The 26073-nt window shown below is 38.3% G+C and overlaps 1 protein-coding gene across 5 annotated transcripts in view; it reads left to right on the forward strand.

Moving 5' to 3' along the window:
- BMPR1A (bone morphogenetic protein receptor type 1A) overlaps positions 1-26073 on the forward strand; it is an 88890-nt gene that overhangs the window by 9523 nt on the left and 53294 nt on the right. The window lies entirely within an intron of this gene.

Consider the following 26073-nt stretch of genomic DNA (forward strand, 5'->3'; position numbering starts at 1 on the left):
TGGAAACTCTCTCCCATAACATCCTCACAGACAAACCGATGAAGTACAGACTAGCTAAGCAGACAGGGTGGTGGCTGGAAAACTGGCTGAACTGCCTGGCTTGAAGGGTTGTCATCAGTGGCCTGAAGTCCAGCTGGAGGCCAGTCAGTAGCAGTGTGCCCCAACGGTTGATAGTAGGACCAGTACTACTTCACATCCTCATTGGCCGATGGGACAGACTGCACCCTCAGTAAGTTTGCTGATGATACAAAACTGGGAAGAGTGACTGATGCACTAAATGGTTGAGCTGCCATTTGGAGGGATCTTGACGGGCTGGAGAAATGGGCTGACAGGAACGACATGAAGTTCAGCAAAGGGAAGTGTGAAGTCCTGCACCTGGGGAGGAATAACCCCACGCAGCAGTACAGGCTGGGGACTGACTGGTTGGAAAGCAGCTTTGCAGAAAGGAGCTTGGGGGTCCTTGTGGATAAGCTGAACATGAGCCAGCAATGCACCCTTGTAGCAAAGAAGGCCGGCAGCCTCCGGGGCTGCACTATGAAGAGTTTTGCTAGCAGGTTGAGGTGGGTGATTCTTCCCCTTTGCTCCTCACTAGTGAGGCCACATCTGGAGTGCTGGGTCCAGTGCTGGACTCCCCAGTACAAGAGAGACGTGGAGCTACTGGAGCAAGTTCAGCAAAGGGCCACTAAAGTGATGAAGGGACTGGAGCATCTGTTGTATGAGGAGAGGCTGAGAGAGCTGGAACTATTCAGCCTGGGGAAGAGAAGACGCAGGGTGAATCTTATCAATGTGTACAAATACCTGATGGGAAGATGTGAAGAACACTGAGCCAGGCTCTCCTCATTGGGCACAAACTGAAATGCAGGAAACTGCATTTAAACATTAGAAAAAAAACTTGGAACAAGTTGCTCAGCTGGGCTGAAGAGTCTCCATTGTTGGAGATATTTAAAACACAACTTGATGTGGTCCTTGGCAGTCTGCTCTAGCTAATCCTGCTTTGAGCATAGGGATTGGGCTTGGGGGTCTCCAGAGGTCCCTTCAAACCTAATCCATTCCGTGAGTCTGGTACGAGTTCGTGTGTGTTGATTTACTGAAGCCTTTTTTTAATCTAGATAAGTCCAGGTATTTCCTTACATTCTTTCTTCCCTATATACTTGGCTTTTCTTTATATTTCCTTCTGAATTTCTCTGTCAGAATATTATCTTTCAGCTTATCCTTGCATTCTTTATTTTTTCTTATCCATTCTCACATCATTTGCAAAGGTTTTTTGTTTTGTTTCAAGTTAAATGAGTGATAGAGCCATGTCTCCAATCTTCAGGCTGTTATTTATGACTTACAGAAAGACATCATGAAGCAGAGCTGGTGGAAGAGGAGGCAGGTTGGGTCCACGTAGTTGCAAGAGGGGAAGGAGGAGAGAGAAAGTAACTATTACCACTATTTTAATTAATTTGATTTTATTTTAATTTTTTATTACCACTATAGTAACTATTACAACCCAGCTTTTGGCAGAACTGTGCCTAAATGTATTAGAGACTTCATCCAACAAATGGTATATGACCTTTTTAATAGAAGGAAACTTTTTGAAGCAACTCTACCAACCACTCTAGTTTAGAAAATAGTTGAGCTGCTAGCATAAAAATAATTTTCTCTCCTGTCCCTCTGCAGAATCACTGGATTTCAGCATTTTGTTTGTCTCTCCCCTCTCTAGTGTGCTGGGTAATGCTGCAAAATGTTTCATCTAATCTTCACCCCATCTTGTGTTTTAGAATCAGCTAATTAACTTCTGTCTACTTCAGAGTTTTAGCAGAGTGGTGGAATATATGCAGTTTTGTCAGATAAATCACCAGAATCAAGAATTTTAAGGAAAATCAGTATCAATTTGCTGCCTACTAGCTTTACTATTTTAAATCTGTTTTCTGTGACAGAAAGTGAAGATGGCAAACATGATGCTAGTTACAAGAAAGAGCTCAAGTGTTAATTCTGAGTGTTAAGGGCAAGCAAGTTTAAGTTCTGTACTAGGCCAGTTGGTATAATGAAGTAAAAAGTGTGCATGTGTGTATAAATATATGTACACACACACACACACACACACACACACGATACAGTTTTTATAAGCAGGGGTCATACCTCACACTTGTTAGTCCTTTGAAGGAACAACAGGTTTATGGGTAACAATAATCCAGTTCATACAGTTATCTTGGATTTATGAAGTATTTGTCACGTCCCCTAAAAAACTAAACCCTTACTAAGAAGGGAAAACTGTCATGTGCTAATAATGGATTAAAATAAAAAACTAAGAAGAAATTGGCAATTACCACAACAGCAGAAGGGTACTAACAGCCTCCTAACAGCCTCCTTGGGAGCAAGTGACAGGGACATGTGAAAAATACATTTGTGTATTTGGAAATGGTCTAGAAAAGGGAATGGATAGCGAGATGATGAAAACTGTAGATGATACAGGTATTGTAGACTGGATTTATCAGTAGTGAATGTCTGGCTGATAAAATATCAGATGAGATAAAGTAAGTGCAATGTAATTTAATTCAGACAGAGGAAAAACAGTAATAGGCTGTTAACACTCTGGGACATCTCTGAACTATTCTTTGCTGTGAAACTTCAACTTTAGATACCACAGTCTGCTTATGCTGATCAAAACTTTTTCATTCCCTTTCATGCTCTTTACTTTGGCTGTGCTTTTCCATTGTCCGCTTTGTATCAGCACTAGTAATTGTGGCCAGATGGAAGATTGGACTTGTTTGCAGATCTGGCTGAAAACTAACCCTCCAAAAAGTTTTGGTTTTGGCAGCTTCAGCTCACCACGAGATCAGGTGAGGAGGGGTAGCACTTCTCCTCTTATGATAAGTGCACTCTTTGATATTGAAGTTTAAGCCACTCTTGAAGCCACATTCTGTAGAGCAATTAAGGAGTTTTTAAAAATGTGATTATGCAGCTGTGCACCATTTGTTATATATGAGCGTGTGTGTTATATAATTCTGGACACCCAGTTTCAACAAATTTACAGTAAACCTTAGTAGTTTTTTTTGTTTTTAAACACATGCTCATTCTATGGGATGCAATACTTGGACTTCTTGATTTAGGGAAGGAGAAACAAGTTGAAGGGAAATGTGATGATACCTATCAAAATTTCCTTTAAATTAAGAAATAAATAGGAAGCAGTTTTTTTACAATATAAGGGATGAGAGGGGGTGGGTTTAAAGCAAGCATAAAATGTGCTGCTTTTCCCTTCACAGCGAGTACTTCTATTGCAGAATTAATTTCAGAATATGTGTCCGAGGCCAAAAGTATCATACGAGTTTGGGATAATACAAACTCATCCTTTAATGGCATCCAATAGGATGGTGACTTGCATTCAGTTTTAGGTTAGGAAGTCCTTAAATCACTGGCTTCTGGAGGGAATAAGGGTATGTTGGGAAATATTCTGTTCTTCCTTTCTTTTCCCAGGCATGCAATGGTAGCCGGTGTCATAAACAGAATAGCCAGCTAGACATCTGGTACAATTCAGTACGCTAATTCTCATGTCTGTTATCACGCTAACAAACACACCTAGGCGGGCCAGCTCCTCTACATTCAGTAACGTCTTTAATGACTGTAATGACTACAACTTTTTTTTTTGATATCGCACTGGCTTCTAGCTGCCTTTGTTGACACATTGTCCATTTGGTTTGGTTTAATGATAGTGCCCTCAAGCATCAAGTGTTTTTAGTGTCTGCGTTTTTCCTGACCTTTTTCTGTTCAGATACTTTATTTTGCTTAGTGTGGGAAGACTGATAATGTAATTTCCAAAGGACAGCAGCAGTATAGCCAGATAGACTATCACTGATGTCTGTAATGAAAAGTCTGCTAGATGAATAGCTAACTAGCAGATTAAGAGGGCAGTTTAATTTTACAGATAAGCAAGCCTAGCAGCTAGCTGCACCAGAAGGGCCGGTTCCACTCCCTTTATCACACCACCCATGTGCATGCCTACCCTTTCCTTTACACCAATATTGCTAGTCTTCTGATGCTGAAGAAAGTTAAACTGACAGAAAATTGATTACCTTTTTGGATTTTTTTTCCCCCTTTGGCTTCACTTTTTGCCAATCGAGCTACCATTGCGGAGGGCAGACCAAGTGCCCATATTGGTGTACAGAACAAGAATGCCGCTTCCCAACTGCAGCGTAGCGATGGTGTAATATTCCAGCTTGTGGACAAAGCTGCAGTTCTAGTGTTTTGGAACTTTTTTTTCCCAGTAATTTGAACAATAGTGCTACTATGTAACTTTTTTAGTGTATAGTGAGTATCCCCCCCAAAGCAAAAGGAGGATGAGCAAAAACTCTCCGCTGTCCCATCTTCGCATTTCTTTGTCCTTTTCCTTTTTTTCTTTGTCCTTTTCCTCCCCCCCCCCCCCTTTTTTAATAGTTTTGTTCAGTGATTCTGTCTGTGATGTAGCACATAGAGTTTTGATTTTTTGGCAAATTCCTAATACCTCAAACTTCAAAGAGAATCTCCATATATCAGCATGCTTGAAGATTACATGTTTGGTAAGATTAGGATGGAGGAGACGTCACGCTGTTTTGGTTTCAAAGGTCTTGAGCTGTGTTAATGTCCCAGAGGTGAAGGATGTTATGATCAGAAGTGTTCAGTAAACTTGTGCCTGATAAGGGGCCGGTCAGTATGCACCTACTGACCAGCCTATGAGACGCCGTGTTTGGAAACAGAGGATGTGGGAGGGAGGCAGGGAGAGAGCTGTGGTTAGAGGAATGTGTGTGCGAGTAGGGAAATGGACACACTGCAAAGGACAGGGAGAGTGAAATCATACAGGATATGGGGAGAGAGCTGGGGTAATTATGCTGGGAGAAGATATATACCAAAATAGAACATAAATCTGTAGGAAACCAGGCCTTGCTAGGTCTGCTGCTTGTGGTGTAGTGTTTGATGTGAGGTAACTTTTTCTTTTTCCCCTGAAAGAAGAGAAAATTTGAGATGAAAGAATCATTTGAGGTATGAGAACCAGAAATACCATAGGTACTTGTTTCCCTTCACTGCCAGGGCAGAAGGGATCAATTCAAGTAAGTGTTTGTTCTGTGTTCCTCATGTGACCTAGGCTTCAGCAGAAAAGAGAGAGAATGGCACAATAAAATCTTTACATAGCAGGGACAGGTATAACGTATATCCTATTTCTCAATCCAAGCAGTTTTACCACATAAATCAAAAGGAGCTTGAAGTGACATAGAATCTAGCAAGTGAAACATCGATGCTCCTTTCTGTATGTTAGATGAAGCTGCCTGGTAGCTGTGCATGGACAAAAATACATATTAAAATACTGTATCTCATCCTCAAATATATTTTGCAAAGAACTGCTGCAGTTGAGGCAGAAGGCTAGCTTTTTGACAATGGACATAATGGAATTAATGTCAGCTTAACAGTGCGGATGGTATGAGAGAATGATCTAAAAATACAGTGTTGTAATGTGTGACAAGGTCATAGGAGTAATGATGCAGCCACATGTTTATGTATTAGTATGTATGCAGTCCACACTCCCCCACCTACTGTACCCTTTAATAATAGGAAAGAGAGCTATGAACTGCATATTGCGAATTGACTTGTTTTTGAAAATCCTGGTTTGCTAAATGCTGCTACTTTGCACTGAATTTTTGTCATCATCCAGAACTTGTGCTTTTGGAGGGAGTATTAGGAATTTTTTTCCTCATACAAGCAAATTTGCCAGCATTGTTGAAGCTTTAGCTTTAATACTCCTTTAGAATGCAGATTTTTAAAGTATACTTTTAAAATGATGTTTTTATTTAAAGCAGTAATATGTCTTTCAGAAGACTGCTTCTCTGCTCCTGATAGCAGTAAAGTATAGGTGTAGTTTAATTTGTTTAGGCTCTCTGAGTTCAGTTATAGTTCAGTGGGACTACTTGCATAAGAGTTATGTTAAAGGCCGATGTCTAAAGTTATTAAAACTATTAGTAACATTCACAGACGTGTTTCATATGAAATAAAGCGAGTTCAAGAGGATACTTCCTTTAGAATGACACATGTTGGACTTTGTATCACAAATGTCCCCAAGATTACCACATTTAAAAGACGTTACGGTGTGTTTCCATTTTAACTCCCTTTTAACAGTGCTTTTGTAAGGTATTTTATCTTTTCTGCAGCTACTTACTGTTTCCCTGTACATGTATTTTTCTTCAATATGTGGTCTGTAGCTTTTAAAGGAAGTTTTGATTGTGAAAGTGTAAAAATTGTTATGAGGAGGTATATTTCCTGATGCCTTTTTTCGTTTGTTAAAATTAATCGACAGTGATGATGTAACCTTATTTAAAAAAGGGAGGGGATAATTGTGTGGAATATCCACATCAAGTAACCTAAAAAATAATTCATTTTAGACTGAGGGAAAAGGGAGAATTCTAATACTCCGTATTGTTCTCATTTTGCAGTATAAATTTCTGGGAGTTTAGGGTGTGTGGCGTTTGCTTGTTTGTTTGTTTTCCAGGGACTGTAATTTTTGCTGGCATGAAACTTGTGTTGAACCGAAGTACCAAAGGCATTCTTGAATGTCTTTGTAAAGCATCACATTCATGTTTTCAAATTGCTCTTTTGGAAAGTATTGCATTAGCAGAGACTCTTCTATAACACATCTATACATAGTTCTATTTTTAGCGCAGTTTTATTTTTAGCAAAGTTTGACCTCTGTTGAAGCCTTCAGGATTATCTTGTATTTCTATTGTGGCCTTAATTTTCATTACGTAGAGTGCTTGTGTGCAGTATACCAATAACAGATCGCCCTCTAGAAGTGAGGAGAAAGTATAGACTTAAAAAAGAAAAATTGTCAAAACTACAGAGAGGATGCTAATGGCAGGACTGTTATATAGGCCTTCAAAAAAGAATCGGCACCAACAACTGTGCAAGCCATTCAGTAGCTGTCAAGTAATCATCTTTGGTCATTTGAGCTTTGGTTTTAATACACAAACGTGCTTGCTTTTCCACTCCTAACCAACAAATTGAATAATTTTTAATCCAACCAAGTGAGCATTATTAAACATACTTTTAAACAAAGAAAAAAAAACTGATTTACTTTAGAGTATTTGGAGCTTTTTCTGTTACCTTGAGGTTAATACAGGAATACTGAATAAAACTGAAAATACTGTCAGAAATTATGATCTTTCTTTGAATTTTGGTCATCTGGTACCAACTTACTGAGTAGAAATGCATAGTTTCCATAGATGAGTAACAGGTAAGAGCCATAGAAGAAGTTCCTTTTGGGAAAGGTTTAAAAGATTGAGTTACATAATCTGAAAGAAATAATGTGCAGTATGTAATGTATATAAGTTCATTAAACGATTGTGTATTGTCTTCATAAAACAAGAACAGGAGGTCTTGCAAATGTAAGCCAAGATTTGCAGTAAATAAATATTTTTAAGACATGTATAAGATGGTAGTATTCTGTAAGTGTCAAAGGCATCTTACTAAGATTTTTATTTTGATACATGATAATAGTCCCCTGTTCCCCCCCTCCACACACACACTTGTTTTGCCTAGAACATAAGGGTAAAATGGTTAGCGCTCAGTGTTTCCTTTCTGTGGCATGAAATAACCGAGGTTAAGAAATGTTCGCCATCTTTTTTTTTTCTTTTTTTATTTCTTTCTTTTGGAAATATATTAGAATATATTTAAGGGGGATTATTTTAATCACCCTACCTTACCTACTCTAGGTTCTTTTCTAGATTTTAAGGCTTATGTAAGCCCCTATTGGAGTGGTATTTAACTTCCTCAGGGGATTCTGAGCTTTTAACAAAAATACTGCTTCAGTTCAACATCTCTTGACATTTAAAAGGTGTTTTTGTATTGGGAACAGGAGAAACTGTGTGGCTTATAGAGTCTCCTATCTGAAGATCCTTGAGCTCCAAATTTCCATTGCTGACTTCTTAAATAAACTTAAAAATCTAGGCCCAAAGACTTGATGACAATTAAGAGTTTCTGGCAACCTTTGTTGCTAGTGGAGGTGTATTTTTTACCTGAACAGAATGCTGCTTCTGATACAATGTGCACTGGCAAAAGTTGTTTTCTCAGTAGAGTTGCAGAAGAACTGGCACCCTTACCAGTGCTTCGCAGTGTCATGTTTAGTTAAGCCAACAAAAGTATAAATCGGCCCCTATGTAAACCCCATAAGAGAAAATCAGTGTGAGCTCCTCATGTCTGTGCTGATTCCCTAAAGACTTAAAACCTCATGATACCTTGATCACCTTTTTCTGGTCAGTCTGTTCTTGACCCTATGTAAGGAAAATTACTGGTGGAAAAATGTTCTGAAGTTGTTCTTTCCCTCTTCTTACATTGTGTTATTACCAGAATGATTGAGAACTTATTTTCTTCAAGTCTTTGTCCCTGATCTGATATGATAATGGTATCTTATTAATTTCAGTGTGTTCAGAATGGTAAAAATCTTAGCTATTTTGTTTACAGTAAAACATTTAAATATTTATTTTGAATACCAACAGTCTTACTCATGCCACAAAAATGTTATCTTTAGTGAAAATAGATGGAAACAGTTTGTGTATCTATGAGTGGCTTATATATTGGCTTAAAGCATAACTTTATTGTATTCTTTTATTATTATTTTTGTGCATGTATGTAATTAACATTAAAACTTAGACTTTGTAATATAGTGGTATCATAAATAAAATATATGCATATAGTTTGAAAAATTAAATGAGTTTATAACAAAATTGTCCACTTCATTTGGGCTTATGAAGTGGCATTGTGCGGGATAAGATTCTGTCTTATATGACTTATATGGATGTTTTGGTTCTGGTATCCACAGTTTTTGTAGATGAAAAAGAACAAATCTTTATTTTTACATGGTTATTATTCCATGTTTCTGAATAAGATCTCTTTGTTTCTATGATTAGCAAAAGTAAAGTCTAATTGGAGTCAAGGTAGAGTTGAACTAAAAATTCAGACCTTCATGGCTTAGCTAAAAAGTAATTGTTCCCAGAACCAGAATTGCTTTTGGCTTGCAAGCGCACTCATGTTAACGGGGAATAATTGGGTGTATCAGTTATAAGTGACAGATCCAAATGTACCGTAGGCTCGGTTCCTCCGTGTTACTTCAGGGAAGAAATATTTTAAAAGAATAGTTTTCTTTCCTATTTCAGGAGAGCATATGAGTAGATCTGTTCCCTGCTAAGCAGTGCTGAGATGCCATTTTAAGAGGTTAAATTACTTTCTAAATGTTGCTGTGAAGGAGGAGGGAAGGGAAGAGATCAAGTTACTCATTCTGCATTCCAGAGCCTACCACTACACTTGAAGGCTGGAGACATGTTGGCGAAGCTAGAACACGCAATTGCCAGTCATCTCTAACCCTGCCCCCACCTCGCAAAGAGAGACCAAAAGAGATTTTCTTTAATAGGGGCCTGAAAAAGGGAAAGCAGTTCTCCTTCTCAAGCTTTTTTTCACGGTTGCTTCATTTTGTGACAGTTTTTACCATTGCAGTCACTGTAGCTGTAAGAACGACATGACCTCTTCTAGTATTTTTTTGAGGATTTCACTTTCTTGATTATTTTACTGCAAGTAAACATAAGAATTTATTAGGAAGTGAATGGTATTTGAAGTATTTTTAGATGTCTGTAATCCTTGTGTCTGTGTTTAATTTTGCTTAGTTCCAACAGTATCTATATGGATTTCTGGAAACAGATTATTGTGCTCAAAATCTTTGAGAGTTAGAAAGCTAGTTATATGTCATACGTTTATTTCTCTCTCCTCTTCTCATTTTTCAAGCTGCTATGTAGATCTACAGTATTGTGAAAATTCTGTGCAAATGTTTATCTTTTTGATAGAGATATAGGTTTGTGTATTTTGCTTGTTTTTCTGTCTCTTCTCATGGGTATAAAGCAGTGTTTTGAAATAATGAGTTTGAAGTATCTTACAGGTCTCATTTAGTGTTTGTATTGCAGCAGTGCTCAGTGGTTCCTTTGAGGAACAAAGCCTGTGTACTTCATGCACACTTTTTTTCTTTTCTTTTTTTTTCTTTTGCTAAAGCTTCCACTATCAAAAAAAATGCAGTAGAATATTATTAAGGCTTTTTATAATATAACTGTGCAAAGTTTCAAGTTGACTTTGGAATGGAATGCTGTGTGGAAATGTTATTGTAGCCAATATGGCCTAAAGATACAGCAGTGTCAGCTTGTATCTACTCCTTTAGAGTCATTAATGTGTGTCCTGTATGCTTCTCTGAGGCTACATAGATATTTTCAGAGAAAGGAAGTTAAGGGGGACATACTAAGTTGAAATCCTGTCCATGTTTTTGACCTATTTCTCTATTTTAGTTCACGTTGTAAATCATTCTGCCAGTCAGGTGCTCTTAACTTCTGACTTTTTTTCTCTACCTTTTGTGTGAGACTACAAAAATGAGATCACTAATGATGCTAGACTTGCTTCAAGAGCAAAATACAGCTTTGTTGTTGGGGTTTCTCATCAAAGGCACAAGATGCCACATTTATTGGAGCCGAAAGGATAGACGCTGTACATGAAGTGCTGTGAAATGTGCAAGATAAATTAACTGCAAAAATATCTTTTGTAGAGACTGGTTGTATTATTTGTAAAAATAATATAGAGATGTTAGATCATGGGATTTTTCTTCATGGCACGTAACTTCTTTGTAGCAAAAGAGGTAAAATGATCCTGGTTGTGGTTAGCAACATAGTTTTTCTCTTTTCAGAGGAATTCTTTTTATTCCCCTCCTTCTTCCCAAAAATGAAAGCAATCACCCGCTGAAATGGAGACTCCTATGTCAAAATTCTCCAGTTGTTTTAGTTAGCACAAAGCACTAGGAGTATCTTGTTCTGATGAAAATTCTTTCTGAGTTGCTACCGCTTTGTCCCTAAGCTCCTTTCAAACCAAGGGGATCAAACTGATTCTTTCTGCTTCACTGCAGTGAGTCTTTTCTGTCTTCCACCTCTCCTAGAAAAAAACGGTCTTTGGCACAGGTTAGAGGATTTTTTTTTTTTTTTTTTTTTTTTTTTGCCTTAGCCTAAACATCAGAAATCTATTCTTGACTAGTTACTATCCATTGCACAAGTTTAAAATCTGGATGTAAACTTTATAGGAAGACTGAATTGGCCCTGAGGTTAGTTAAATTTGACCTTAGGAGTAAAAATGAAAATGGATTCTATTTCTCATTTTCTTAGGAAGACTATATATAGTAAAAATAAATGACTAGATCACCTCATCTACTCTTTGTCCAAATTCTTCTTAGTATTTGCGCAACTCACTGTGGCCTGTGCTGTATTGCAAAATGTGCGTATTGCTGGCTAAAAATGTATTTATTCCAAAAAGCAGTATGCAGCAGAGGCAGCTGCTGCTGAGAGTTTTTATAGGAAACTGATACCAAAAAACCTCTTTGTTTTTGTTGTTTTCATTCCAATATGTACATCTAGAATGCTTTTCATTGCAGTTCAGGTACAGTTTCATCATTTTCAAGCTGAGGTCACGCTGTGTATAATGCCTAGAACTGAGGAAAAAGGACCATAAAGGCATACATACTGTATTTTGCTTAGACATTTGTGCTAGTTTAGAAATTTCAAGCAATCTAGCAGGGATGGTGAAGTCGCTGTGTTGAGATTCAGGGTAAATTAATGGATGTAGGGCTCTGTAAAGCTGCAGCACCAACACCCGACTTCTGCCTTAGTTGAAATAGACTGTAGTTGCTACTGTCATGCTGTATGTTAGCAATGAACATATCTGAATTATGTTGCTTCTGCCCACATGTGCTTACCTTGCAAACTCTTTGCATAGATCTTCATAAAAACATTTTTCCTTATGTGCTGTGGCAAGCAACAAAACTTTGTTGGCACTAAAATGACATGGTATTTGAGCTGGCATCCATGCAAATGAGTGCTCTGTTTTATGTTTCTAGTATTGCTTTCTCTGTAAAACCCTCTCAGATATTTGTTCACCTATCCAATGGGGCAGTGCAATATTGCCCAAAAAGGTGGTCCTCCTCCTGTTCACTTTTTTGTTATATCCCATCTAGCCATTGGGTTGACCAACTTAAGTCATTTCATTGCATTGTTTTGACAGAAAACTAACCTGTCCCCCCAAAAAGCAAAACAAAACAAAAAAAACCCCACATCACATCAGCTATTTGAGGAACTTCATCCTGTGGTTACGTGATTACTTGCCCTGGTCTAAAAGGGGAGGCAGAGAGAAAGGAGTAGTGGGACCAAGGCTAAACCTTTTGGTTTTGGCTCACCATTCTGCTGAATTAGAATGCAAATCATAGCCAGCAGGTCGAAGGCACAGCGTGTCCAGTTCTGGGTCTGCCAGTACAAGAGGGACACTGACATCATGGAGTGAGCTCCAGCAGGGGGGCTGCCGAGCACAAGACGCATAAGGAGAAGCTGAGGGAGTTGTTCAGCTTGCAGAAGGCTGAAGGATGATCTGTTTGGTGTCTTCAGCTACCTGGTGGGTGTATTAGAGAAGGTGGGGCCAGAGTCTTCCCAGAAGGGCATATTGAAAGGATGAGAAGTCAGTGGTTACAAGTTGCAGGAAGGTAATTTCTTACTGCATTAAAAAAATCACAATTAGAATGGTAAAGTAGTGGGGTGTGTTGCTGAGAGAGGTTGTGTAATCATCATCCATGGAGATGTTCAAGACGCAACCGGACAAAGTGCTGAGCAGCTTGATCTAACTTTGAATTCCTCTTTGTGTTGGACAAGAGGTTGGACTAAGCAGCTTCCAGAGGGCTCTTCCAACCTCAGTTATTCAGTGAGTCTGTGTGACAGTAAACTGGACACATGTTGTTTGCTGATTCATATTAAGTGATTTCCTTTTCTTCCTTTGTGGCTCTGACAGTTTGGCTCATCTGCTCTCTTACCCAAACTAGCAGGTTGTTTGGTGGGTCTTTTTTAGTTGATATCATTGTACTCAACTGAGTTGGAGCACGGATGGAGGAGAGGAGCAAGAACCACTTGACCTTGTTTAGCACCAGCCAGGTTAGCTTATCCAGCTGCACTGCCAGCAGCGGTTAAACTTGATTTGTATTGTGCGTCAGGGAATGAAAATGGAAACTGTGGCTTCAATGTATAACTTGCAGGTATACAACTATCTTCTTTCAGTTCCAGAGTTGAGGAAAGAACTAAGCTAGTAGATGTGGGGTTGAGTAATTGTCTTTTCTTTAAAGTCAGATTTTTGGGCTTTTCTAGTAGAACTTTTCTAAAGAAAGAGACTTAACAGAAGACTTTTTTTTTTTTTTCCCAATTCACTTCTGAAATTTGTTGCTTGTAAGTAAAGTTCATTTCATTTCATCTGAGTGGCCTGAGTTCCAGCTTTCCAACGGTCCAGGTTAGGACATGAAGAACTATGTAGACTATCCCGTATTTGTGTTAGTCTTATATTCCCTGATTTAAGTCTGTCGTTATACAGAGACCCCAAGGCAGGAGAGCTGCCAAATGGTTTAGTGCTACAGGTCATTTGAAAAATCTCAATCTGAATATTTTGTCAGTAGGAGCTGTTGGGTGGATGCCTAGCATTTCTTTTTTAATCTGACCACTTACTTAAGTATCTAAACAGGTTTGGGCTCCTATTCTATTTTAACAAATATTTTATTTTAACAGAGGTAACTGTACATATTCTTGTGCTACAGCAGTTATTTCTTATGTTTTTAAAAATTATCAGTGCTTGTGACCTGGAAAAAAGAACATGTTACGATGGATGTAAAATGCTGTTTGTTTCTGAGAGCATATTTGAAACAATGGAAAGACTTTTAAAAATGTTCAAGTTCTGAAGTGTTTTTTCTGTCCGTGTTAGATTTGGCAGTGGTTCACAAACATGAGAAACAATTTGGCAGGAAAGGAGCAACTCTTAATATACTCCTTGCAAGAATCATGGTTTTTCTGCAAAGATTAAAATCCTACAGTAGTACTTAAAGGAGAAGGGAAGGAGTTTATTTCTAAGTGAATAAAAGTAGGTTTCTTCCTTACTTTTGTGAGGTAGGATTTGAAATGGGTACATATGGAACTGTTTACCTGTAAGCAATTGTTTCTGTATATGTAATTGAAATAACTGAAAACTAACAGCAAGTGTTTGCAGCATAAGCTTATGCACATTGGGTTTTCTAACTCAAAAGATGATAGTGCTTCAGTAATAATAGGTAATATACAAGAGGTAATACACAGTTTTTTTTCCAAATGGGATTTTCTTGGCTGTGTTATCAAACGTGAATGTTATCACTCAGCTCCACAGAAACTTTTTTATTTTAAATCATATTGTTTAAAAAAAAAAATCATGTTGGAACTTGGTGGAGGACCAAAAACCTTAAGGCAGGTTACTAAACTAGAGAAAATTCCCCAAATACTAACGACATGAATCTTCTTAACTTTCTCTTCTTTGTCTGTTTTCCAAATATCAACTGTGTGCTGGCATTACGATCACCTAGCCTCTCCTCCTATCATTTAATCTTTCAATTGTCACAGTTTGAAAATGATAGTTTCCATACTGCATATGTATAAGTGTATGAAGGTAACTTCAGAGGAACCGTATGAACTTGCAAGACATATCTACATGTAAGACCATACATACAAGTTAAGCCTGAAAACAGAATATTATTTATTTACTTTGTGCATTGAATAGCACAGCAGGCAACTGCTCTGTCTTACGTATAACCTCTGTTTTTTTTTTCTCCCCAAACATCATTAGAAGGAGGAAACATAAGCAAATTTAACATATTTTTTAGCTTTTATTTAAATCCATACATATTTGATGCTTTTGTTATTGGTTTTTAATTAAAACTTATTGCAGGATCAACAAGAAATAAAATGGATCTGTGAACTGGAAAGCTTTCTCAAATGTGGCTGTAGTTTTATCAAAGAAAAGTCAAGAGAACGTAATTACAGTTATTTTTTTCTCTTTTTTGCTCTTAACTCAGACTTTAATAAACAGTTCCTTCAGGGTAAAAAATTTGGAATTTATACTTTTATGTTTTGGGTTTGCTTTCTTTTGGTTTGTCTTTTTTCATGTAACATTTAAATTTGAAGATCATTACTATCAGATAGTAGAGGTGTTCTTGCGCAGGATTAGATAATGAAAAAAGTCAGTGTTGTCTCCCTCCCGTGTATTTTTTGTATCAATTGTATTTGAAAAATTTCCTGTATGAAAAGTTGCTTTTTGATTATTTCTTTGTAGCACATAAACTGAACAGCATCAGAGGAAGCCTTTTAAGGGCAGATAAAATAAAGGTAGTAAGATAAAGGTAACAAAGATAAGAACAGATTATAGGCAACTTTCCGTTATATTTTTTGTGCAAGTGTCTCTTAATGCTGCAGTAGCAAAAGTCATGATTTCCATAGATGCTCCAGAAACTGTTTTGGTTTCAGTGTTGTTGACAGTGGCTTGGAAAGCTCTTTATCTGCTTTTCAGTGGTAGCTGCGTATACTGGTGGTGCTGTATGATTGGCATTTGACAAAATTACTTATCCTAGAAGCATAACATCAGAATGCTCTGAAGTATTAAATGGCCTTTTCTGTTTGTTCCTGGAGTTGGGCTGTGTCATATCCTGTCTTGCTTTTGAGTGAAAAGAAGCCCTTTTAACTCATCAAAGTTAGAGCTAAAATGTAATAATTGGAAAAGTCTAGTAATTATTTAAAAAAAAAAATTGCAGAAAATTCTGTGCCAGTACTGAAAGACCTGGAGAAAAATAATGTGGTATTACTGTTCAGTAATGGAAAAGTTGTTTGTCATTACTTTATGTACAGTAGGCAGTTTGCTATTTTGGATGTTGTTCTAAATTTAGCGTTTGTGCATCTGAAATAGGGTGTGAGGGCTGAGGAGCTTCGGCACAAGTACTTCCCTCGTTACAAGGTTAGGTTGAATTCTGGAGCTGTTTAACTTCCGTCTGGAGAAGAGCAGTTGCTGAAGCAGAGCTGTGCTCTCTTCACATCTTTTCCTTACCTCTTCTGTTATCTCAGTCTTTCCCCTCTTTGTCTCATTCAAAGTACAAATATTTTTATTTATTCAGTTATTCAGAACACCTTTGCCCATGCACTGATGATAAACTTTCTTCTTATGAATTTTGAAGCTGATGAAGGGTAAAATCTCGTGCATCTTCTTTCTAGTGGCATACCTTTGAAAATCTCATCTATCGGCTCAAACAGAAGAGTATCATCTCATCCTGCTAGTGCTTTTCATGTATTTAACCTATTCTGTATTTTTAAGAGCATCTTCTTGATCATCCTGTTTTGAAATGGTCCAGAGTAGTGGGTTTGTTTTGTTTGGGTTTGGTTTTTTGTTTGTTTTTTTTGGGTTTCATTTGTTTGTTTGTTTGGTGGGGGGTTTTGTTTGTTTTTGTTTTTGTTTTTTTTTTTTTTTTGAAAGGCAGGTAATAGGGGTCTAAAACTGGTTATTGGTTTGTGAATTTTAGGATAGATTAGGTTATAATAGTGTGGTAAGAATTATACATCCAAAGTGCTGCTATTTTTCATTATCTAAGAATGTTCCTCTTGAGATAACTTACGAATGTTTTTGGTACTCTTAACAAGTAGGGAGAAGCTACAGGCAAGTCTCAGCTTGTTTTAAAAACAAAACAAAGCAAAGAAACCTAACCTCCTGCAAACCAATTTGTTGAATTGCGCATAAAAGAACTGAGATTGTCGTTGTACAAATTGCAGCATACTAGGTTCTGTCGCCAAAGAGATGAACCTTACCCCTGAATGACCATATAGACAAGGGCAGTCTGCGAGCTCTTCATTCAACAAAACTATTCTTCAGTGCTTGGATCTTTTAGGCTTTTTAAGCAATATCTCAAAGAGTATGTATTTAGGGGGAGGGAGTGAGTTTTTCTTTCCCTCCATCCTGAGTGGACTTGGAAAACACAAAATAACTCGAGGCCTCTGTATGCCTTTGCAAGCCTTGGCAAGAATTAGCAGGCCTTGTCAAGGACCCTGTTGAGAGGTTTTTTTGTTTCAGATCATGTGTGTCAATGTCCCATGTCGTCACTGTTCCCTCCTTTTAAGAAAGATCAAGACCCATGTAGTCCAAACTAGTTTGACATTTCTAGTGGTTTGACAGTCCGGAATCATTTAATCAGATCGCTGGCTTGCCACATAACATTCTGGTTTATTAGAGACAGACATTCTGTATGTTACAGAATTTAAGAGCTTTTGAGTCTCACCTGACTTCTGGACTGATGTGCACAAGCAGAATATATTACAGCATCTTGAGATCACTCTTTCCTGAGTTTCCTAAAACTTCACACTTTTTTTTTGCTGTTGTTCTTAACCCAGCTTCCTCTGCTCCCCTCCCCCCTCCCCAGCCAAATAAGGATGAGTTAGGTTATGGAGTTGCTTTATTACACTAATGGCAGGCATCTGCTCTAGTGACTGCCAGAATGTGATTGCATGCTTCTTTGATCAAATTTAGTTGCATTGCTTAGATCTTTCACATTCTGTTTTGTTTTTAAATATGAAGAGCTGTGAGCTTGTGATTGTGTGGTTCTGTTTAAATATACTCAAATATTTGTTCTATTTTAGTTTTGAGAATCACGTAGTAATGTGAGGAGGAATGTGCAAGAGTACTGCTTCTATTCAGCAGAACATATAATCATTTATTTCTACTGGCTTTAGTAACTTTCATTGTTTTATCTTGTGACTCTTAGAGCCCAGCACAACCAAGTCAGACATTCTCCTCTTCCTCATATGCTTGAAAGCTGTTTCCTGAGTTGCAGTCATGTAGACCTGGATAAATCACTTGAAGTAAACACCCTGGTATATCTGGGTATACACTTTCTCTTGTTGAATCTTCTGTTTTTAGTGGAAAGCCAAGGAAGTAACCCATTTCTGAGTCTGACTCTGGGTTGAGCTGGTAGGGCTGACACTCATATGTGTCAGCTGGCACAGCTGTGCAAGGCTGTGCACTCGTGTGGGGCAATGTGAGATATGTTCTTATGAGCAGACCGTGACTGAGTTTGTAAATCTGTGTCACTGTTGGTCATTTTCAGAGCTATTTGTAAAAAGGAGGAAAGTTATTTCATCCTTTCTAATACTATATAGTATATTAAAAAGGGACTGTGGAAACTTACTTTCTTATTCTTTTTCATTTAAACATTGGAATATCAAACTTGTCTCTTCTTGGTTTTATAAGACACACATTGCCTTGTAAATTTTGAAGATTTGAACCCACCAATCCCTACCTTCTTCCCTAATTACTTGCTCCAACAGTTGCATTTGAGGTTTGAACAAGCAAAAGATGGTCCTGATAGCAGGGTGTATAAATCTCTTCCTTTCATAATCCTGTTTAATTATATTGTATCTTTATTGGCATTTTAATTGTTTTACCTTTTTTGTAAAAAGAAAACAGAGGCAAAATTTAAATTACTGATCCTTTATAAAATACTGCAGGTAAGTGACTTTTTTCTGTTAATTACTTTCAGTGCTGCTCTTGTGCAGCCTTTCAGCTTTGTTCACCAGAGCAAGGAACTTGCTGCCCTGCATTTGGATTCTTTTGTATTTTCCACGAGTACCTTTGGAAACTATGCACAAATGCCTGTCGGCATTTACCGTGTTTCACATTCTTATCACACATAATACTGAACTTCTGGTAAATCATCAGTGGAATGAAATTTATTTCTCTGAAGCATGAGGAAATTGAGTGGCTTTCTGCTTCAATAGGAATGACTTTATATCAAAAAGCCCTACCTGATGCTGCCTCTGCAGTTGCATTGTAAATCTCTATTTAAAGTATGGAAGTATTCCAAGAAATGCTCTTGTTGGTGAGGTTTGTCAGCTGTATGCTTGAAATGGCATATAGAAGTTTGTTTCTTGGGTAAATCTAGATGAGAATGAACTTCTTCAGAGCCCCAGGGATAATTGTCTGGAGTTGGGCCTTGTTCTCACTAAATTTTTGAGTAGTCTGCATTCTATGTTATAGAAGATTAAAGCACTGAGGTATTTGAGGTAAAATTACCGGACAGCTTTATGTGGAAGTCTTTATGTTGTCTTCCCCTACATTTCATATTATTGATTGCTGTTTTATAAGTAGTCTCATTAGTAGCTTTGGAGGACGCTGCTCTGTAGATTAGGATAGCCTGGAAAAAAGTATTCAGCAGCAGATTTGCCTAGTCACAGAGAAGAGGTGGGTGGTGATGTGTGTGTGTGTGTTTCTAGAGCTTTAGCACAGCCTATGAAGAAGCTACTGATGTTAAACACTACTGATTCTTTTATTCATCCTGGTACTTGCTTGGCAGTTCAATAGAATCCAGATTCTTAGTGTAGAGCAGGTAGAGATTAGCTCTATATTTGAATTCCTATTGCATTTTTCCATGCTTAAAATAGGAATTGTATTCAATACTTGAGTAGAAAGTGAAATACCTCAGGGGAACATGCAAAGATGCTCTATATTCCTTTTATTTGAATATACCAGCAAATAATAGTGAAGCAGCAATAACTTAGGGCAGTTAATCACTTAAAGTGTATCTGTTACAATCTAATTCTTTTACTTTTTGCAAAGAAGTGCAAGTTACAGGTTCTAATGAAAGTGCAAGTTACAGGTTCTAATGATGTATATATACATTTGAAATAGTACTGTTTCCAGCTTTTTTCTTTCCTAGCAATGGAGAATTAATCATAATCATGGGTGAATCAGTCTATAATTGATTACTCTCTAAAGCATGTTCTTATTTCCAGTTTGAATTTAGATGAGAATCAAATTTCAGCTGTTGGTTCTTGTGCCTTTACCGGATAAAAAAGCTGCTAGTATCAAAATTTTTTTCTTCTTCTTGGAGAGAGGTCACATTAAAACAATGATGTCAAATATGTTAAGTTTCTTGCAGCAGGACAAGTTTTCCAGAGCTGAAATACATTTGCAGTTTTCAAAAATGTTGTCGAACAATATAAGTGAATATCAGAAATTTACATCTTTCCCTGATGAGAAGTCTCTCACAATGTTGGTGGAAAAAACTTTTATATTATTTCTTTATACCTACTTTATACTTCACTGTTATGTTACTACACTGTTCCACATGGTTATGCCCACATCCTTCTAGATGGCATGCTTGCTCAGAAAGAGGAAAATGAGGGAATCGTCGTTCTTTAAGGGGATTACTTCCATCTTTCTCTACCTCCCAAGTGTAAAATAACTTCTGGTTTGAGGTGTATTTTGCTCTAAAGAATGTATTAAACATATTTTAGGACTTGTCTCTCACTCCAGGTACTCTTAATTGTTTGGCTAAAGAGCAGCGTAAGCTGTTTTCTCCCTCTTGCACCTTTCCCCACGAGCCTTGTGCTCATTTCTATAAAGTAGCATATCCTTTGCAAGTGCAGCGGAGAGTGATGACTTGTACCCTCCAAATCTATCTTGGAGCACCAGTTCATCCAAAACTTGTAGGGACTGGGACCGATCTCCCACCTTCAAGTGCTTTAACTTCTAGATTATTGTACCAAAAGCAGGCTTGAAGGAAAGCGTCTATTACTATTCGTGTTAACATCTGTCGGCGTTGTCAGCATGGTTAAAGGTGTATGCAGAATACCTCCTGTGTGGTGGCATTCCTGGGAGGCTTAAGCAGGAGATGAGCCTTTAAGCTCTGTCAAGATACTAGCAGTTTTCAGCATAGGCAGTAGCAAAACTCTAGTGCCTTTAGAGCTTTGTTGACAAAAATCTTTCCCTGGCTGGTGAATTTGAAGATCACATAAATCCTGCTTGTGGTGCCTAAATCCTGTCATGGTTTTCATTTAAAAATTCTTTTTAGAGACATTCTTTTCAGGATACAGACGCTATCTTAGATAGAGTCTGTGTTCATAGATAGATGGTTTTGCCGTATAAAATAAACCAGTTTCCAACCGGTTTACCAGAAGAGAGTAAGTGACCTTTTTTCATTGCAGGCTTTCTAGAAATGGTTGTTTTCTTTCAGATCCTTGATAAAGGCACTAGTAGGCCTGCACATTCGAAGAAGAGCGCTTGAGAGGTGAGAAGTTCTTCACCTTTATTTCCGAATACATAAGTTAGTAGGAAGTAGGAGAGGCCAGATGAAATAGATAAATTCTGTAGCATGACCAAGAGTTGTGTTCAGTGTGTTCAAAGTTGTGTACCCCATCTTTGACTGTGTTTTATGACTTGATTGTGTCTATGCTGCATGTATCGTTGGGGGGGGGTATTTTTTCTTTCATAAATCTGTCATTAGAAACCATAGATCAAGTGAAAAGGGTCCATTATTTGGTGGCTAAATAGCTACAGGTGGTGTAACGTTGTAGAGCTCTGGATGTATAATTATTAGACTTAATAGTTGAAATGTCTGAGGCTTTTTGAGCAGCTTAGTTTGTACACTGAATTACTCATGTAAATTATTCCCTATGCGATGTAGCATTTCCTTACTCAAGCCCATTTAGCTCAACCTGACCAGAAGTTGAGGCCATTGTGACCAGATGGTTTGGACTTGCAAATTAAGTTCTGTGTTGTGATGTAAGTGAAAAGGATGGAACTCTTTTTTTTTTCAATAATCTTCTTTGCCAAAAAAAGTTTCATGTTTGCTGGGGCTTGGGATTGCTGTACTGTTTGCTGGGTTATAAAACACTTCTCGTTGCTTTGCCTACAGATGGCATTTTTTTCGTACCATTGATTTATGAAAAATGGTGAATCTTGCAGTTTTTTATTGTTTCCATAACATCAGTTAATTTTACAAAGCCCAAACATCCCCTTAAATAATCACATGGAACACTTTGCATTAGAAGACTATCTGATCGTGACCTTTTAATTTTTATCCATGGAAATACTTAAATTTCAGATACTACACTTGGACAAAATAAATTCTGAAGTAGTCTAAAGTAATTTGGAATATTTTTGTATGCCTTTCTCTTCTGGGTTTGGTTATACAATGTTATATAATCTAGTGATTTTAAAGAGAACAGGTGTCTAGGTGTAATATGTTTTATCTATAGCTAAAAAGCTTTTGTCTGCAAACGGCTCTTGTTTTTGGCTGTCTGCTCTGAAGGGGAGTTTGTTCTCTGAATATCCTATTGCTTATTCACATAAATGATGATGTATTCTGGGGAATATGGGTGGGCTTACTACTTTTTTCTTTTTTTTTTGGTTTTATTTAGTTAGTTCTTGTCAGTGATTTGTTGCTCTGGATTAAATCAATAGGAGCTTAAATCTAGGATTTTATATATAAATACAAACACTCTTCTCCATGTTCTTGATAAGACACAAACTGCATGAATTTCATTTAAATGTATTTCTTTTGCTTTTGTAGTCATTGCCTATTTTAATAATTAATGATAGTAGACAGATTCCTTTACTTTACAGTGGTGGAAATAAATACAAATTTTGACTTATATGTTTAGTAGAGCTTAAACAGATCTTATTAAGCTAGGCAAGAATTCTGTGATTTTGTGCTTCTAATGCCGATAGGATTTTGATTTCAGTAAAGGCCATTTAACAGTGTGTGTATTTTTATAGGTCCAAGGGAAAAAATAAATCTTAAACTCTGTCTCTGTGCCCGTTCCGAACTTCTGGACCTTAAGGCTTCTGTATTCCTTCTGAATAGTTGATATCATGACAGACAGCTAAAACACGTTAGGACTGACGTTCAGCTGTTTTCTGTATGTCAGATCCGGTAGGAGAAACCATACATACTTTGATTGTTTTGTTGTAATACACTGGGTAAAGACAGAGACTTAGGATTTTGGTTTGCTTTTGGGGAGAAAGATTGAGCTATTACAGAAGTGTTTTTATGTTTTTATATGAACTTTAATCATAAGGACCCTAATACCAGAAGTCTGTTTAAACTGCCAAAAATGTCTGAATATGTTTTAATATTCTTATACTTAAATGAAAAAAGGAGTGGGCATTTGAGTTTCAGTGCACATTGTCTCGCTTCCCCCAGAAGCGCTATTTTACTCTTGAATGTTAGAGCGTAGTCCCTTTTGAAGTCCACATAGGTAATTCTCTGTAGGAAAATTTATTGGTGGAGGCCTTAAGCCATTTGCTTTTGTCATTCCTGATTTCCTTAAAGATTCTGTTACTTTTTCCTGTGCTCAAAACTGTTGAGGCAGTGGCTCCAACTTACTGTTTTGTGGAAGGCAGATGATCTTGGAAAGGCTTTTCACCCCCAACAATTTGTTCCTATCATCTTCATTCTTCATCAGAGGTTAGCAACCCCATAAACTGTGTTAATGCAACTCTCTGTGACAGTTTAATTGAAAAACAACAAAGTTGAACACTAATCCTCCATCATCTCCCTACCACCCCACCCTCAACAAAAAGATGGTGTGGAACAATGTTTAACAAGTCTTTACTGTTTGTCATTTTGTGTTACGGAGACCTTAGTGTCTCACTATCTTCTGATAAAATGATTTGGAAAGGTACTTGAAAATATGCATGCTTTACTCCTGGAAGCTTGATACCTGAAGCTTGACTTGGTATAAGTCACCATGATATAGCATTGATGTAGTTTTTGGGTCTTGCTCACTCCACTGTCTCTGAATTAAGTTCACTTATTTTACTGATTATTGCTTTTGTCAAGAGTGGGTCTGTTGCAGGATGCACTTGGCCTTAAAGGGCCCAAAAAAAACAATGGGTAGTGTTCACAGACCACGATTTGGCATTTATGTTCAGTTGATTAAGAAAGTATGTAAACTGAAGCGAATATTCTGAAATTTCAAAGGAGATGCTTGGGTTGTTTTCTAAGGCCATGAAATCTTAGAGGTGTGACAGAATTACTTTTTTTTTTTTTTTTTTTTTTAATCAAGGAGGTCCTGAAAATGTTTCTCACCGCTTGCGTTGCTCTGTGAAAAGACAGACTGAAGAAATACTTGACCTTTTGTAGGAATCTTGGGGGCAGGGGAAGAAGATCACCTATCAAAATGTGGTTGAGTATGTACTGCAGCGCAGGCAGAAGCTAGATTTTGCTGGCTTTTTTGTCAGAGAAATTGAAGTCTGGGCAGCGTTCCCAGGATCAGTATTATGATAAGAACATGCGTCTCTAGGTTTGTGAGCCAAGTGATCAAGTTTTATTGTCGCTTCTATCCACAGAAGGCAAATTATTAGCCAAACGATAGGGCCCAGCAAGGTTCTGAAGCATGCTGAGAAAGCTGACTATGAAATCTTCCTGGTGGCTGAACAGCATGGGGCTTGGATGGTTTGTGTTAATTTTCTGAAACTTGGGAAGATTTGTGAAATAGATTGGATCATGACTAGCTGTATGTTTTCAGGGTCAAAAGCAGTAGAAGGCTCTGTATTAACCTTGGGGGTAATCTATCTTTAGTATACTGAGAGGAGGTTTAGATTGCTGATGGAGAAGCTTTGAGCTGGGAACCTCCAATGTAAGGTAAACAGTTAATTGAGTTTTGGATCTTTCTAAAAAATCAGAAGCACTGTTCAGGAGAATAGTTCTGAATACTTGAGAAGTTGTGGGAATATAGTGAAAGAAAGAAGAGTTGCAAAGCAAAGGCATTAACCTCGTTGTGTTAGCGACAGAACTTGGTAAGCTAGATTTGGACTTCATTTCTTGATGCTCATTGAACTCTCCAGCTTTGATGCATCACTAGTGCTGCAGATTGATGGGACTGTGCAAGGTTTGGGGACGGTCTGCTATATAACTGCTACTGATTTAACAGCAAGCTGTTGTCAGATTCCTTTCAGCCCCAAAGTACTGAGAGTCAGCTGACTTCCTCACCTTATTGGCTGCACAAATTTCAGAGCTTTTCTGTATCCATGGTATTAGCTCACTGGACCAGTGGATAAAGAGCCTCTTCCCTGTGAGTGCAGAGCCTGCTTTCACAGTGCAGCAGTTACAGGAGACTGGCATTGTGGAGTCCTTCAGACAACTCCAGATGATGTAGCTGGGTGTGCCAAAATAAAATATTTAAGCTATCCCCTAAGAAATCAGAAGGCTTAAGCTCCTTTTACTATAGGAAACTACATCTGCCAAGACAAAGTGAGAGCCTAGTGGAATTTTCTGCCCCTACTGCCAAGGCAGGCTGTCAGTATGGGTCTAAGTCAGTGTTATAAGAGGTTGATATCTGGGTTCTCATACAAGGAATTTCTTGTGTGACAAGACACTCTGGAGGGTGCAGTGTGTGGTCATTTCACAGAATTACAGAATGGTTGAGGTTGGAAGGGACCTTTAGAGATCGCCTAGTCCAGCCCCCCTGCTCAAGCAAGGTCACCGGGAGCATGTTGCTCGGGACCCTGCCCAGACAGTTTTTGAATATCTCCAAGGATGGAGGCCCCACAACCTCTCTGGGCAACCTGTTCCAGTGCTCAGTCACCCTCATAGTAAAGAAGCTTTTTTCCTCATGTTCAGACGGAGCGTCCTGTGTTTCAGGCTGTGCTCATTGCCTCTCGTCCTATTGCTGGGCACCACTGAAAAGAGTCTGGCCTTGTCTTCTTTAGATCCTGCTTTCTGATATTTAAATGTATTGATAAGATGCCCCCTCAGTCTTCTCTTCTGCAGGCTGAACAGTTTCAGCTCTGTCTTTCCTCATAGAAGAGATGCTCTAGTCCCTTAATCATCTCAGCAGCCCTTTGCTGGATTCACTCCAGTAGCCGCATCTCTCTCTTACACTGGGGAGCTCTGAACTGGACACAGCACTCCAAATGCAACCTCACCAGTGCTGAGTGGAGGGATTACCTCCCCCTCTACTGCTGGCAATGCTCTTCCTAATGCAGCCCAGGATACCACTGGCCGCCTTTGCCACAAGGGCACATTTCTGACTCACGGTCAACTTGTTTTCCACCAGGACTCCCAAGTCTTTCTCTGCAAAGTTGCCTCCCAGCAGGGCAGCCCCTAGCCTCTAGTGGTGCATGGAGCTATCCCTCCCCAGGTGCAGGACTCTTCTCTTCCCTTTGTTGAACTTCATGAGGTCCCTCTCTGCTCACCTCTGCAGCCTGTCAAGGTCTCTCTGACTGGCAGCACAGCTGCTGGTGTATCAGGCACCCCTCCCAGCTTTGTATGATCAGCAGACCTGCTGAGGGTGCACTCTGTCCCATCATCCAGATACTGATGAATAAGTTGAATGGGACTGGACCCAGCATTGACCCCTAGATACAGTGCTAGCTACAGGCGAACGTGCTCTGTGGTGTTTCACA

Source organism: Dromaius novaehollandiae, chromosome 6 (genome assembly GCF_036370855.1).
Source record: "Dromaius novaehollandiae isolate bDroNov1 chromosome 6, bDroNov1.hap1, whole genome shotgun sequence".
Lineage (NCBI taxonomy): Eukaryota > Metazoa > Chordata > Aves > Casuariiformes > Dromaiidae > Dromaius > Dromaius novaehollandiae.